This window comes from Bombina bombina, chromosome 6 (genome assembly GCF_027579735.1).
Source record: "Bombina bombina isolate aBomBom1 chromosome 6, aBomBom1.pri, whole genome shotgun sequence".
NCBI classification, from domain to species: Eukaryota; Metazoa; Chordata; class Amphibia; order Anura; family Bombinatoridae; genus Bombina; species Bombina bombina.
Genome location: NC_069504.1, coordinates 475,730,764 through 475,747,417, shown reverse-complemented (window position 1 = coordinate 475,747,417; position 16,654 = coordinate 475,730,764). Strand labels below are relative to the sequence as shown.

At 42.4% G+C, this 16,654-nt stretch overlaps 1 long non-coding RNA gene across 1 annotated transcript; it reads right to left on the bottom strand.

Annotated features, from left to right (window-relative positions):
* Positions 1–8,539: 8,539 nt before the first annotated feature.
* Positions 8,540–10,379, bottom strand: LOC128665128 (uncharacterized). The gene is made up of 2 exons (XR_008403001.1): positions 10,270–10,379; positions 8,540–9,673 (listed from the first exon to the last, which is right to left on the bottom strand). It is a non-coding gene; the product is annotated as an uncharacterized LOC128665128 (long non-coding RNA).
* Positions 10,380–16,654: the final 6,275 nt, after the last annotated feature.

Below are 16,654 nucleotides of genomic sequence, written 5' to 3'. Positions count from 1 at the left end.
ACGTGTGTTTTACGAACAGCCCTCAAAGCGCTTGTCTTTACACTTTGCAGTGCAGATACCAGAGTCCTGAAACAGAAGAGAACAAGAGGGTCGTGGTCCTAGAGGAGTCCTCTAACACCCCCCTAAATTAAATATAATTTAAATCTAACGAAATTAATTAACTCTTATTAAATAAATTATTCCTATTTAAAGCTAAATACTTACCTGTAAAATAAATCCTAATATAGCTACAATATAAATTATAATTATATTATAGCTATTTTAGGATTTATATTTATTTTACAGGTAACTTTGTATTTATTTTAACCAGGTACAATAGCTATTAAATAGTTAAGAACTATTTAATAGCTAAAATAGTTAAAATAATTACAAATTTACCTGTAAAATAAATCCTAACCTAAGTTACAATTAAACCTAACACTACACTATCAATAAATAAATTAAATAAAATACCTACAATTACACCTAACACTACACTATCAATAAATGAATTAAATACAATATCTACAAATAAATACAATTAAATAAACTAACTAAAGTACAAAAAATAAAAAAGAACTAAGTTACAAAAAATAAAAAAATATTTACAAACATATGAAAAATATTACAACAATTTTAAACTAATTACACCTACTCTAAGCCCCCTAATAAAATAACAAAGCCCCCCAAAATAAAAAATGCCCTACCCTATTCTAAATTACAAAAGTTCAAAGCTCTTTTACCTTACCAGCCCTGAACAGGGCCCTTTGCAGGGCATGCCCCAAGAAATTCAGCTCTTTTTCCTGTAAAAAAACACATACAATACCACCCCCCCAACATTACAACCCACCACCCACATACCCCTAATCTAACCCAAACCCCCCTTAAATAAACCTAACACTAAGCCCCTGAAGATCTTTCTACCTTGTCTTCACCTCACCAGGTATCACACTGATCTGTCCTGGCTCCGATATCTTCATCCAACCCAAGCGGGGGCTAGACATCCATCATCCGACGGCTGAAGAAGTCCAGAAGAGGGTCCAAAGTCTTCATCCTATCCGGGAAGAAGAGTAGATCCGGACCGGCAACCATCTTCTTCCAAGCGGCATCTTCTATCTTCATCCGATGAGGACCGGCTCCATCGTGAAGACATCCAGCGCGCACCCATCTTCTTCCAACGACGACTTCCCGATGAATGACGGTTCCTTTAAGGGACGTCATCCAAGATGGCGTCCCTCGAATTCCGATTGGCTGATAGGATTCTATCAGCCAATCGGAATTAAGGTAGGAAAATTCTGATTGGCTGATGGAATCAGCCAATTAGAATCAAGTTCAATCCAATTGGCCGATCCGATCAGCCAATCAGATTGAGCTCGCATTCTATTGGCTGTTCCGATCAGCCAATAGAATGCGAGCTCAATCTGATTGGCTGATCGGATCGGCCAATCGGATTGAACTTGATTCTGATTGGCTGAATCCTATCAGCCAATTGGAATTCGAGGGACGCCATCTTGGATGACGTCCCTTAAAGGAACCGTCATTCGTCGGGAAGTCGTCGTCGGAAGAAGATGGGTCTGCGCTGGATGTCTTCACGATGGAGCCGGTCCTCATCGGATGAAGATAGAAGATGCCGCTTGGAAGAAGATGGTTGCCGGTCCAGATCTACTCTTCTTCCCAGATAGGATGAAGACTTTGGACCCTCTTCTGGACTTCTTCAGCCATCGGATGATGGATGTCTAGCCCCCGCTTGGGTTGGATGAAGATATCGGAGCCAGGACGGATCGGTGTGATACCCGGTGAGGTGAAGACAAGGTAGGAAGATCTTCAGGGGCTTAGTGTTAGGTTTATTTAAGGGGGGTTTGGGTTAGATTAGGGGTATGTGGGTGGTGGGTTGTAATGTTGGGGGGGGTATTGTATGTGTTTTTTTACAGGAAAAAGAGCTGAATTTCTTGGGGCATGCCCCGCAAAGGAACCTGTTCAGGGCTGGTAAGGTAAAAGAGCTTTGAACTTTTGTAATTTAGAATAGGGTAGGGCATTTTTTATTTTGGGGGGCTTTGTTATTTTATTAGGGGGCTTAGAGTAGGTGTAATTAGTTTAAAATTGTTGTAATATTTTTCTTATGTTTGTAAATATTTTTTTATTTTTTGTAACTTAGTTCTTTTTTATTTTTTGTACTTTAGTTAGTTTATTTAATTGTATTTCTTTGTAGATATTGTATTTAATTCATTTATTGATAGTGTAGTGTTAGGTTTAATTGTAGATAATTGTAGGTATTTTATTTAATTTATTTATTGATAGTGTAGTGTTAGGTTTAATTGTAGGTATTTTATTTAATTTATTTATTGATAGTGTAGTGTTAGGTTTAATTGTAACTTAGGTTATGATTTATTTTACAGGTAAATTTGTAATTATTTTAACTATTTTAGCTATTAAATAGTTCTTAACTATTTAATAGCTATTGTACCTGGTTAAAATAAATACAAAGTTACCTGTAAAATAAATATAAATCCTAAAATCGCTATAATGTAATTATAATTTATATTGTAGCTATATTAGGATTTATTTTACAGGTAAGTATTTAGCTTTAAATAGGAATAATTTATTTAATAAGAGTTAATTAATTTCGTTAGATTTAAATTATATTTAACTTAGGGGGGTGTTAGTGTTAGGGTTAGACTTAGCTTTAGGGGTTAATACATTTATTAGAATAGTGGTGAGCTCCAGTCGGCAGATTAGGGCTTAATGTTTGAAGTTAGGTGTTGGCGATGTTAGGGAGGGCAGATTAGGGGTTAATACTATTTATTATAGGGTTAGTGAGGCGGATTAGGGGTTAATAACTTTATTATAATAGCGGTGCGGTCCGCTCGGCAGATTAGGGTTTAATAAGTTTAGGCAGGTGGAGGCGACGTTGTGGGGGGCAGGTTAGGGGTTAATAAATATAATATAGGGGTCGGCGGTGTTAGGGGCAGCAGATTAGGGGTACATAAGTATAACGTAGGTGGCGGTCAGCAGATTAGGGGTTAATTATTGTAGGTAGCTGGCGGCGACGTTGTGGGGGGCAGGTTAGGGGTTAATAAATATAATAGAGGGGTCGGCGGTGTTAGGGGCAGCAGATTAGGGGTACATAAGTATAACGTAGGTGGCAGTCGGCAGATTAGGGGTTAAAAAAATTTAATCGAGTGGCGGCGATGTGGGGGGACCTCGGTTTAGGGGTGCATAGGTAGTTTATGGGTTAGTGTACTTTAGAGCACAGTAGTTAAGAGCTTTATAAACCGGCGTTAGCCCAGAAAGCTCTTAACTACTGACTTTTTTCTGCGGCTGGAGTTTTGTCATTAGAATTCTAACGCTCACTTCAGCCACGACTCTAAATACCGGAGTTAAAAAGATCCCATTGAAAAGATAGGATACGCAATTGACGTAAGGGGATCTGCGGTATGGAAAAGTCGCGGCTGAAAAGTGAGCGTTAGACCCTTTTTTGACTGACTCCAAATACCGGTGGTAGCCTAAAACCAGCGTTAGGAGCCTCTAACGCTGGTTTTCCCGGCTACCACCAAACTCTAAATCTAGGCCTTAGGGTTTATTTTATAGGTAAATATTTAGTTTTAAATAGGAATAATGTAGTTAATGATAGTAATTTTATTTAGATTTATTTAAATTATATTTCAATTAGGGGGTGTTAGGGTTAGGGTTAGACTTAGGTTTAGGGGTTAATAAATTTAATATAGTGGCGGCGACATTGGGAGCGGCAGATTAGGGGTTAATAAGTGTAGGTAGGTTGCGGCGACATTGGGGGCGGCAGATTAGGGGTTAATAAATACAATGTAGGTGTCAGCAATGTTGGGGGCAAAAGATTAGGGGTTAATAAGTATAATGTAGGTGGCGGCGATGTCCAGAGCGGCAGATTAAGGGTTAATAAATATAATGTAGGTGTCGGCGATGTCGGGGGCAGCAGATTAGAGGTTAATAAGTGTAAGATTAAGGGTGTTTAGACTCGGGGTTCATGTTAGGGTGTTAGGTGTAAACATAAAATGTGTTTCCCCATAGGAATCAATGGGGCTGCGTTACTGAGATTTACGCTGCTTTTTGGCAGGTGTTAGACTTTTTCTCAGCCGGCTCTCCCCATTGATGTCTATGGGGAAATTGTGCACGAGCACGTACGACCAGCTTACCGCTGACTTAAGCAGTGCTGGTATTGGAGTGCGGTATGGAGCTCAATTTTGCTCAACTCTCACTTCTTGCCTTTTAACGCTGGGTTTGTAAAAACCTGTAATACCAGCGCTGCAGGTAAGTGAGCGGTGAGAAAAAAACTGCTCGTTAGCACTGCACAGCTCCTAACCCAAAGCTCGTAATCTGGCCGATAGGAATCTAAAATATTCCTAACTAACCTTCAGCTTTAGCTCAATTTATCTAGCACAGTGTTTTGGGGTTTTTTTGTGGCATGCCCCATATAAATCTATGGAGAGAAGGAAATAGCAGTGTTTTGGGCTTTTTTTTTTTTTTTTTTTTAAAGAAAGCTAAAGGAACTTTAAGTGTACCTGAGGGAAACAAAGATACTTTAAAGGGATATCAAACCAAATTTTTTTTTTGTGGTTCATATGGAGACACCAAAGTAGGCGTCTGGAGCACTACATAGCAGGTAACTAGTAGTGTTGTCATCTAGTGCTCTTGCAAATGTAAACATTCTTGCAAAACTGCTGCCATATAGTGCTCCAGGCATGTGTATGCTCCTAAACTTACATCCATGCTTTTCAACAAAAGATACCAAGAGAACTAAGAAAATTTGATAATAGAACTAAACTAGAAAGTAGTTTAAAATGTCCTGCTCTATCTGAATCTTGAAAGAAACATTGGGGTTTCATGTCTCTTTAATAAAGCAACTGATCAGCTTCAATTATTAAATAAATTAAAGTTTCAGTTGTGTTCATTAGTAAATAAATAGAAAAATCTAGTTAAAATCAGAAAGAAATGATAAATTATAAGAAACAATAAAATTTCAAAGGGCAAATAAGCTGAATAATATTAATGTATAATATTGTTATTTTTTTTCTCTTCTTTCTCTTAATCAATAATATAATGTCAATGAGTGTGCAGTTAACAATTTCATATAATTTTGAGTAAATGTATCATTAACATTTGATAAATATCTAACCACTTAATCACAATTATAAAATAACATTCCATTGTCCAAATTGAAGTTGTGGTAAAGTTTCAGAATGTAAAAATGTTTTTTGAGCAATGTATTTACATTTTTTAAACAATTTTGTTTATTAACATGTAAACTGAGAATTACATATATTTTTATATTAAAAAAATGCTATGTTATCCAATAGTATGCTACAAAACATGCCAAAATATGTATAACATATGTATAAACAAAACGTATATTATAAAGCACAGCTTATTTCCAATTACAGAAAAAATACTTTGGGAAAGAATCATAGTTTAGGTTAATTGACGGTTAGACCAACAGTGGATAAGGTTACTATTTAACTTTTTTGCTGTTGGGGCAGTTGCAGTTATGGATAAAGGGACACTAAAGTTAAAATTAAAGCTTTATGATTCAGATAGAGCATGCAATTTTAAGAAATTTTCTTTACTTTAAATTACTTCCATTATCAAATTGTGCACAGTCTTTTATATGCACACTTTCTGAGTCACCAGCTACTACTGATCATGCGCACAAGGGGGCAGCTAATTGAAGCCAATTTTGAAATTTGTCAGAAAAAAAGATTCAGAGTAAGAATAGATTTATTATGCAGCAGATGCTGAATTCTACGCCGATAGTTTCTTGTCCGCCTGAAACGTAAGTTAAGAAGCAGCGGTCTTCTCCACCATCTTTTAGGTGGCGGACTGAAATCATCCCGATCTGATGCGGATGATTGACACCCCCTGCTAGTGGCCGATTGGCCGCCGGTGAGCAAGGGGGCGGCATTGCACAAGTATTTTACTAGAAATGCTTGTGCAATAATAAATGCCGACAGCGTATGATGTCGGCATTTAGCGAGGTCAAGCGGACACTCGACCCATAATAAATCTTCCCCTAAGTGTTATTGCATTGTCTTTTTGTTAAGCACTTGTTTTTTGTTAAGCAACTTTCATAACATAGAATTTTAAATAAACTTTACAATTTACTTCTATACTTGACCCCTTTTCTTGAGCACATCCTGAAGTAGGCTCAGGAATTTGCATATTGTGCCTGCAGTGATGTGTGTAGCAATGTTATACAAGCAACCTACACAGGGTGAATGCAGCAGGTAGTAATGTGTGACAGTGGAAAACCCAAAACTCTTCATTCACTCACTTCTACAGTACACACTATTTGTATGTCTGCTATCAAAAGATACTTGCACTCTCAAAATGTGTTTGAACAGTCTTCTTTTTTAAATGTTTTTTTTAGCTCTACAGCTGTGATTGATGTTCACTAGCTTAGCTTGTAGAATTGTGTCCAAAGCTGCTGCATTCTACAGCTCCCTCTACAGGTTATATGTACAACATGGCTACACAAACAACTATAGGATATTCCTCAAGAAACATGCATGATCCGAATCCTACTTCAGTATATTCTCCTGGAATGGCAGTAAATTTTAACCAGGGAGACAAGCAGAAAGGAGTAAATATGAGAAGTTGATGAGAAAGTTTTCTAAAATGTGTTGTGCTATCTGAAAACTGCAAGTTACATTTTCACGCCCATGTCCCTTAAAGGGCTATAACAATGGTACCAGGGTTATAACAGCTGGGCTCATTAGCTCTATGGTAACCTATCATAGCAACCAGCCATAAAAAGCTGCTATTATTTAGATAACTCCATGTAAAAGCAGTGCGAGTTCTGATCTAGTGCCCAAAATAGAGCTGCTTCAAAAATTGTGCTGTTACTATAGAAACAGAATTTGATGGTAGATAAGAACCAAAAAGTCTCCCCATATTACGTTACTTTTTTCTTAGGATAGCCTTATGCATGTCCCAGGATTTTTTTAATTCCTTTACAGTCTTTGGAGTCTATTTATATATGTGCGGACAGACATGGTCCGCTATAGCGAACCATGTCCGCCGCACATCGATAAATACGCTGTCAGCATTTATGAATGCACCAGCAGTTCTTGTAAACTGCTGGTGCAATACCGCCCCCTGCAGATTCGTGGCCAATCAGCCACTAGGGGTGTCAATAGACCCCTATGAGTTAACCACCTCAAATGGAAGTTTGTTCCATGAATCCACCACACTTTCTGTAAAAAAATGCTTACTCACATTTCTCCAGAATCTGCTACCCTCTAACTTAAGATTGTGACCCCTTGTTTTGGCACTTTTATTTTTTTGTGGAAAATGCTTTCAACTTTAAATGTATTAAGTCCCTTCATATATTTTAAGACTTCTATCATGTTACCGCTTTCCCTTTTCTCCTCTGAACTATATATATATATTTAGGTAATAGGGGCCGATTTATCAATGTCTGGCGGACATGATCCACTGTAGCGCTGTCGGCATTTAACATTGCACAAGCAATTCTGGTGACCAATCGACCGCTAGCAGGGGGTGTCAATCAACTCGATCGTACACGATTCGGCAGATTGCTGTCCGACGCCTCAGAGGAGGCATATGAGTTAAGGAGCAGCAGTCTTAAGATACATTAGGGTCCATTCGGGGATTGATAAATCGGCCCCATAGTCTTTCTTTGTATGTTTTATAATATAGACCGTGTATCCTTTTAGTAGCCCTCCTTTTTGACAGTTTCTAGTTTATTTATATATTTGTGAAGATATGGTCTCCAGAAATGTACACAGTATTCCAGATGAGCCTCTGACGAAGTAGGGAGTTTCCCTATGAAACGCGTAAGACCACGCCCACTGTCTTTACACTACTGCAATCAACTGTTCGAGTGAGCCGGCTCTTCTGTGTTTGAGCAGCTGTGTTGTTTGTGGCAGTAATTTTAACTGACTTGTACCTGGATTTGGGTCTGTGGAAGCCGTGAACTATCCTAAGGACACAATTCCCTTCAGTTAGCACAGGAAGTATGTTTTTGACTCCCTATATACGGTTATAAATGAAGGAAGTCTTCCTGGAACTCTGCCACTGTTTTCTTCTGGGGGATATCGTTGAGAAACCTATACGTTTTTCCAAGTACCTAAATCATACCTCATAGTTGTGTGAGGTCGAAATTTGTGAGTTTTTAATCGTCATTACTTGTAATAAATACTTTTTGTGATTTTACTTACTACGCTTAGAGGAGTGGCGCCCTGTTTTTTCATTTTTTCATTTCTTATTATACAGTATTCCAGATGAGGCTTAACTAATGATCTGTAAAGTGGCATAAGTACCTTACTATTTCTGCTACTAATACCTCTCGCAATGCAACCAAGTATTTGACTGACCTTACTGACTGCACTGCTGCATTGTGTACCAAATGAAAATTACTGAAATAATAATTCCCAGGTCCTTTTCCTCTTTAGATACAGTTAGTAATGTACTATTAAAACTATAATTGGCCTCTGGGTTTTTGGATCCTATATGCATAATTTTGCTAATGGTAATATTACAGTTCAGCTCCCATTTATTTGCCCAGTCCTTCAGTTTTTTAATATAACTGTTTATTTGATTAACCCCTCCTGGTACATCAACACTGTTTTGGTATCATCAGCAAACAAGTAAACCTTACCCGGAAGCCCACTTCAATATCACAGATGAACATGTTAAACAAAACAGGCCCAAGAACTGAACCTTGGGGAACACCACTAGTAACTGACCCCTCATTTGAATATACCCCATTCATTGAAACCCTCTTCCTTAAACCAACATTCTACCCACTTAACAATATTAACACCTACTCAAAGGCAATACATTGTGTGAATAGTTTTGTTGTGTGGGACAGTGTCAAATGCTTTGCTAAAGTCTAGATTTGCAATATCTATGGCTCCTCCCTGGTCTATTAATTTAGTTACATGGTCAAAGAAATCAATTAGATTAGTCTGACATGATCTTCCAGCAGTGAAATCATGTTGTCCTTTGTCTTCTAAGTTGTTTGTCTGAAGGTAAGACACAAGTATTTACTTTAAAAGAGTTTTCCATAAATTTCCCTGCACTTGAGGTCAAACTGACTGGCCTATATTTAGAAGAATCTGCCCTACTATCCTTTTTATGAAGAGGGACTACATTAGCAATGTTCCAGTCTTTTGGAACAGCTCCTGTTAACAGTGACCGATTAAATAAATCAGCTAATGGAGTAGCTATCAAGGATCGAAGTTCACTTAGAACCCTTGGATGAATATTATCTGGACCCATAGACTTATTTATTATTATTGGGTGTCAGGGTACCTTTATTTAAAATATAAAAACAAGTCCAAAAGCCAAAGGAGTCACAGCAAGAGCAGGTAGTCAGACGAGCCGGGTCAGGAGCCAAAGTGGGTAATCAGATGAGCCGGTGTCAGGAACATGGAGATCAGCAATGTCAGGAACAAGCCAGAGATCAGGAACCAGGGACTCAGGGACGTCAAACAAGCCAAGCAATACATGGATTCAGGAACACAGGAACTCACAGTGAAGTCAGTGACCACGCAAGGGCAATGGAAGACTTGACTGAGGTAGTTAAATAGGAAGTGATGACATCATCATTCAGGGACTACAACCTTTCTCACTCTGATGATGTTCTCCAGTTTGGCCATATGAGTGAGCCTGGGTGTAGTGAGCAGTGTTACACATTCTGCTGCAGGCAAGGAGAAAAAACAGGTGAGTCTTGGCAGCCATGGCAGAAAGCTGCAAAGAACTAGTGAAGTCATGGTGAAACCCTGACATCGGATTAGCACGCAAATGGTGTGTTAGGTTTATTTCCACTTTTTTTTGCTCCATTGACTTCTATAGGGGAATAGGTTATCGCACGCGCAATATTGTAATTGCTTTTTGCACAATCAATATTGTAACTGCTTTTTGGGCAATCTGGCCCACAGTGTTTAGTGGTGTCATGATTCTTATTCATTTCACTATCTTTACCATCATGCACATACTTTTGTTTACTAGACGCTGTCTCTTTAAATTCTCAACTTACCTGAACCAAGTCTATATAACCTGGACACGCCCCTTTCCACACTGCTTTAGTATTGAGTAACTAGGGAGTTTCCTGCAAGCACCTAGCTAAGAGATACAAGCCTTTAAACCTATAAAATCTTTTGTAACAGAATTAACAGAGGATTTTCTCTAACTATCACAGCACAAGACTTTCAACTCCAACAGCACACCTGCTGAGACAACGCTGAATCAACAACCAACTCCTGTTCACTTAAATCTGTGACTTCACATGCTTACCTGGAACAACAACACTGCAGGATTTATTACAAGCTTCATTTCATTACAGAAGTTTCCCAGTGAGTACACTTGTCTTCGTTTGTTTGCTAAATCAGCTCCTTCCTTTTCCCAGCAACTGTTTCAAGTTCCTATTGCTGCTCCACCCACTCTCTCTGTGTGGAACTAAAGCAGCCACAGCCATCTCTCACTGTGAGTCTCTGACAACCTATCACTAAGAACTGCAGATCCTCCCTTTTTTTGTGAGTATACACAGCAGCCAAAGCACAAGGCTTACTGAGAGATCAGACTGACAGTCTCAAGAACAACAGCACCAGTGCACCAGTGCAGCGCTGCTGCATGTCTCCCTGACTGGGAGCTAGCTGACCATTTTTACCATACATCTGCAAACCACAGTTTCAACTACTGATTCCTGTCTGCCTGCCCATTGTGGGTAAATGATGGAAATTTAAGACTTTATATATTGACATTTGCCAAGGTACCAGGTTGTTACTGTAAAACCCTCAGACAACCTTACACTGTCTGGCAGACATTCATATTAATTAGTAACACCGCAGTTGTGATCCACAAATCCAGCTATTAGCACACAATTCATAACAAGTGGCATCTAGAATAGCATTTTAAAAATATCCCCACTCTTCTTGTACTCCTGTAATCTGTGCCATCCCTTTTAAAGATTTATTTAGGTATTTATCCATGTAAAAAAAAAATCAGTAGTTCTAAAGTCTAAAACTTTAGATTTACTATGGTTGCACAGTACCTTTGCCTGAATATTAAACCATACAGACTAATGATCACTAGAGCATAAGTTCTAGCCCACAGACATTTCAGATACTGTATCGCTGTTTGTAAGTTCTAAAACAAATATAGTTCCTTTACGTGTTGGTTCTTTTTCTAGTTTTTCAAGAGATTCCCCTTGCAGATTCCAGAATATACTTACTTCTAGTTGATTTAGCAACGAGCACTTTAAAGTCTATATCAGGCATATTAAAGTCCCCCACTACTATAACCTTGCCCTTCATTGTAATTTCAGATATTTAATCAGTTAATAGTTGATCTGATGCTTCATCCTGTATTGGAGAAACAGGTGTTTAGAAATCTAAACACCTGTTTCCTTTCAGTTTCTATAGTTACCCAAACACTTTCACATTGACATTGATATTTACAATTTCAGTTACTTTAATATTTACTTTCACGTAAAGAGCCAATCACCCCCTTTTTCTCCTACTCCTATTTTTTTAAACAAAATGTAACCAGGTATGACTGTTTCCCAGTAGTGAAAGTCATTGTACCATGTCTCTGTTATAGCTACTAAATCCAACTTATCTTGAATCATTATTGCAGTAAATTCAGATAATTTACTCACTTTGTGCACATGGAACGAAACACATTTCTAGAATTCTTAAGTGCTTTTGCATGTTCAATAAATCCCCTGCTTACATTATTCAAAGTCTTACTCCTAAACGTAGTGTTTTTATCATTGAATAAACTAGAATGTAAACTGTGGTTTGCCTTGCTCTGGGGGACAGGTGGGTATGTTAACACTGTCCCCCTTGTCTAGTTTAAATTACCACTAATAAAGTCTTTACATTCTTTACTCAGAACTCCTATCCCTTTAAAACCCAGATGCAAACCATCCATATTTTGCAATCTACTATCATGCCAAACGGTGCTTTGATGGGTAACACAAGCATATTCTCTCTCCTTGAACCCCTTCCCCAACCAAGAGTTAAATTCTTTTACACACTGTGTTCTTACTTCCTGTCCATACACAGATAAAACAGCAGAGAAAGACACAGATGCAGCCACATGATCTAAACAATTTCCTAGCTTAAAAAAACTCCTTTTGCACAGCAACAACATCATTGCTAACCAGATCATTTGTACCTAGATAAGCAATAACATCTAACTCCCTGTCTTTTCTAGCTGCCTTAACAATTAACATCTAACCTCTTTTTCTTAAAATGGAGTCACCTATTAACAATGAAAGTGTAAGGCTGCTTGTCAGCCTGAAACGAATTAAGGGCCTGACCTCTACAGGCAATACTTGGTAGGTTAGGCTGGGGCAACATTGTTGCAATGTTGGGGTGGGGAGTTTCTCTTACCTATTTAAGCTGCGGTGGCCATTTTCTCTACCTCTTTTCCTGGTGGCTTTCGTGGTGAATTTTTCCTGTGCAGTTATGAACCGTCTCGTCGTTCATTCTCTTCCTCCCCTGAGGTTCAGGGACGGCGATGGAGGATGCTCTCTCAGGATGGGCTGCCTGCAAGAGAGCAGATAAGTGGTGGTGATGAGGATGTAATTCCTCCCCATCAGAGTTAGTTTCAGGGCCTTTAAGGCAGGGCAGGCTGGGGCAGTCGTCTTCCCCCCTTGGTCAGTCTTGGGAGCGATCGGCTCCCTTGGGGCAGTGGGGGGCAGGGAGGGTCTGATGAGGCCTGCGCCAGGCCTTGGTTTTAGGTGGCCCATATATATCCGGAGGCCCTGTGGGGCCGTGGTGCTAGGCGGTAGGTAGGTATGGCCAGGGGTGCCCTGGCGAAGGGTCGAATTAGGCGGAGGTATGGGGGCGAGATTGAGTCTGGAGGGAGCCTATAGGGATGTTACCCTCCCCGAGGCCCTTGTTGGCCAGATTCTTCATGCTTAGTTGAGGACCTTTGCCGACAACCCCGGTATTATGGCTGCCTTCAGTGTGGTTCCGGTGGTGGAGTCCGGGAGGGTGTGGTCACGCCAAAATGTGAGCGCAGGGTGGCACCGGAAGCTAGGCCTTCAGGATGGCGTCGGGCGGGGGCCTTGAATGTGAGTAGGGCTACTGGTGCGGCGGGTGACTGTCAATTCCGGTCCTCCGTAATCACCACTTCCGATCCGGCAGCTCAAGGAAGTGCAGCAGTGCAGCGAGCAGAGAGAGGGAGCGCAAGGTCTGGGAGCGCAGGGTGCTAGAGCGCAGAGTGCTAGAGAAAGGTGGTGGGTCCCCGGCAGTGAAACGATCTGGGCACAGTGGGGGGGGGTGCTGGGGGTTCACTATGAATGGTCTCAAGGGGTACCAGGCCAGGACCTTCAAGGGGCCGATCACGCAGGTGGTGCTCGCGGGCAGTGCAAATGTGCAGCCAGTGGGGTCAGGTGCGTTCGGGTTCAATGGCCGGGAGCCAGAGGAGTGAGATGTTGGGGAAGGAACAAGGTGTGTCAGGAATGGAGGCAGGTGGTGGAGTGGTGCTGGGACCAGTGCTTTGGGGTGCTCCCATCTCTTTTTTGTCACCCTATCAGGTTCGAGCAATGGAGGTCGGCGGACGGTTCAGTCCTGCTGCAGTGAGCATACTGATGGGTGCTGGAGGATCTGATGCCTGGTTGTCTGGGTCTTACGGATGCAGGGTGAGATAGCTTTTGGAGCACCTACATACACTTTGGCATGCATTAGACACACTGTAGGTTTAGATAGTAGTGATTCAGATTCGGGAGGGTGGAGCGTGCATTAGGGCTTCATAGTAAAGGGCAGCGTAGGATGTATAGAATGATGAAGCTAGCAATTCAGTCCTGGGGTGCAAAGTGCAGGCCGTAGTATGGGTGATAGCTCTGCGGTTTGCTGGGTTGTCAGCCGCCCCCTGTCCCAGGATGTAGTAGTGTTCAGATGGCCGGTGGTGCCTGACGCTAGGGGTGTCAGCCAGGAAAGGGACAGTGCACGGGTTACTTATCCGGCATGGTCATTCTTTGCATGCACATCTGAGCCGAAGACGGTAGCTAAGATCAGGGAAGGCAGGTATGTTAATGTTTTTGAGCTATAGTATTGAGGCTCATAGGACAGAGAGAGGAGTGAGGACGGTACGGGTCCAAGAATGTCAAAAGGCCTGAGACTTTTGATAAGTGGCGTCAGTGCTTTAAGGTCTCAGCGTCCTGCTACATCGAGGCAGTGGCCGAATAAGAGCACTTGATGTCTTGAATATATGGACATAATCTAGCAAATCTTTAGGAAATATCCAATTGGGGCCTGGGCGGACGTTATGATTCGGAAGTTTCCGTAGGAAAATGTCAGGAAACCCCATTCTTACGTTTGGATGAAAGACGGGATCTTGGACTAGCCTGGATACTGACAAGCCACCTCAAGGGGGTGTTGTGTCAAAAGGGAGTAGGGCAGGCGGTGCCTGTGGATTTTGGAAGAACGGGCAAGAGTGTTGGCGGTTTAATGACCATCAGTGTGACAAAGGAATGAACTGTTCCTTTCGGCACATCTGCCTTTATTGCGGGGGCCCTCACCCCGGGCTTGAGTGCCAGAGGAAGCGGGATGGGGAGCGGGCAGGGGCGCAGGTAGAGGCATGGTTGCTGGAAAGGGCTCCCACACCCCTGAACCTGGCCACGCTGGGGCCATGGCTGGCAGCTTACCCAGATAGGGTTGCAGCCGGTATGCTTCTGGCGGGAGTCAGGGAGGGGTTTAGGATTCCGGTTACAACTGTGGTGGTGGGGTCCGCCATGCACAGGAATCTTAAATCGGCATACTAGTTTCCAGAAGTTGTCAGGGAAAAGTTGGCTAAGGAATTGGCTTTGGGGAGGATTGCGGGTCCCTTCCGGGCATCCCCGGTTCCGGGCTTGGTGGTGTCCCCTCTGGGGGTAGTGCCAAAAAAGGAGCCGGGTAGGTTTCACCTGATTCAGCATTTATCCTACCCGAAAGGGCAATCAGTCAATGACCCCATTGATCCGGTAATCAGCTCGGTGAAATATCAGTCATTTGAGGAGGCCTTAGACTTGGTCAGGGGGGCTGGGTTTGGGGCATTGTTAGCGAAGTTATATATAGAGCCTTTCGTCTCCTCCCTATTCATCCCGAATCCTTCAGGTTGATGGGTTTTCGTTTTGAGGATGGATTCTATGTGGACAAATGCCTCCTCATGGGGTGCTCCATGTCATGTGCTCCATGTCATGTGCTTATTTTGAACTGTTTAGTTCATTTTTGCACTGGGCGGTGGAATCGGCAGCCGGGGGTGGGCTGATAGCACATTATCTCGATGATTTCCTGCTGGTAAGGGGTCAGGGGTCTGGGGAGTGTGCTCGGCTGATGGCTGTCATGCGGGCTTTGATGCGGGAGTTTGGGGTGCCATGGCGGAGGAAAAGACTGAGGGACCTTGTACGCAGTATTGAGATAGAGATAGACATGGTTGCACGGGTGTGTCGCTTGCCGCTCGACAAGGTGGCTCGCTTCCTTCAGGCAGTGCGGGAAGCTGCACGGGTTTCTGAGATGATGCTTACAGAGGTTCAATCGTTGCTGGGCCTTCTGAATTTTGCGTGTCGAGTGATACCCACGGGAAGGGTGTTTAATAGGCGATTGGAGGCGTGATGTGGGAGGACCTTGCTGTTTGGGAGGAGTTCTTGTTGCACTTCAATGGTGTTCTGTTGTGGAGAGAGCCATTGGTTTCTAGCCGGGCCCTCCATTTGTTTACGGACGCTGCAGGGGCTTCGGGTTATGGGGCTTACGTGGAAGGGGCATGGAGTGCAGAGCCATGGCCTGCGTTGTGGGTAACTGCGGGGCTGGTCTGGAATCTGACGTTGCTGGAGCTATTTCCGATAGTGGTGGCGGTGGAAATGTGGGGTTCGAGGTTGCGGAATCTCACGGTGCTCTTTTGGTCTGATAACCTCAGTGTAGTGTATGCCGTGAATCGGCTTTCAGCATCTTCTCCAGTCGTGGTGTCCTACTTGAGATACCTAGTTTTGAGATGCATGCAGCTCAATTTGCAGTTCGAAGCCAGGCACGTTCCGGGGGTAAACAACGTCGTAGCTGACACTCACGTTTTCAGTGGGGTCAGTTTAGGCGTTTAGTGCCGTCGGTGGATGCTGATGGTTTGCCATGTCCGATCTCTCTTTGGCAGACAGTGGGCCTTTAATGGCGTTTCTTCCTTTGGTGCGGGCATCTTTAGCTCCAAAGACGTGGCAGACTTACAGTAGGCATTGGAAGGAATGGGAGGATTTCTGTCAGCTGCATCAACCGTCACCAGTCGAAGGTACACAGGTGTTAGTGGTTGAGTGGCTGCTTAGCTTGCAGGCGGGGGAGTGTCTGCAGGGGCGGGTTACAGCCTTGGCATTCTTTAACAAACTTTACGGCTTTAATGACTTTGGGAGCTCCTTCTTGGTGAAGAGGGCATTGAAAGGGTGGGGTAGATTGAAGCCCAGGGGTAAGGACCAGAGGGAGCTCATTACAGCCTTGCGCTTAGGTGTTCTGGTGGCGGTACTCGACCAAGTGTGTGTCTTCGAGTATGAGGTTAAATTGTTTAGTTGTGCCTTTGCTCTATTGTCCTATGGAGCGCTGAGAGTAGGGGAGTTGGTGGGATTAGGGTTAATGGCTCAGCACGTTCGTGTGTCCGAACAGGCAGTGTTATTGTTCGTGCCTCATTCCAAAACCGACCAAAACGGAAAAGG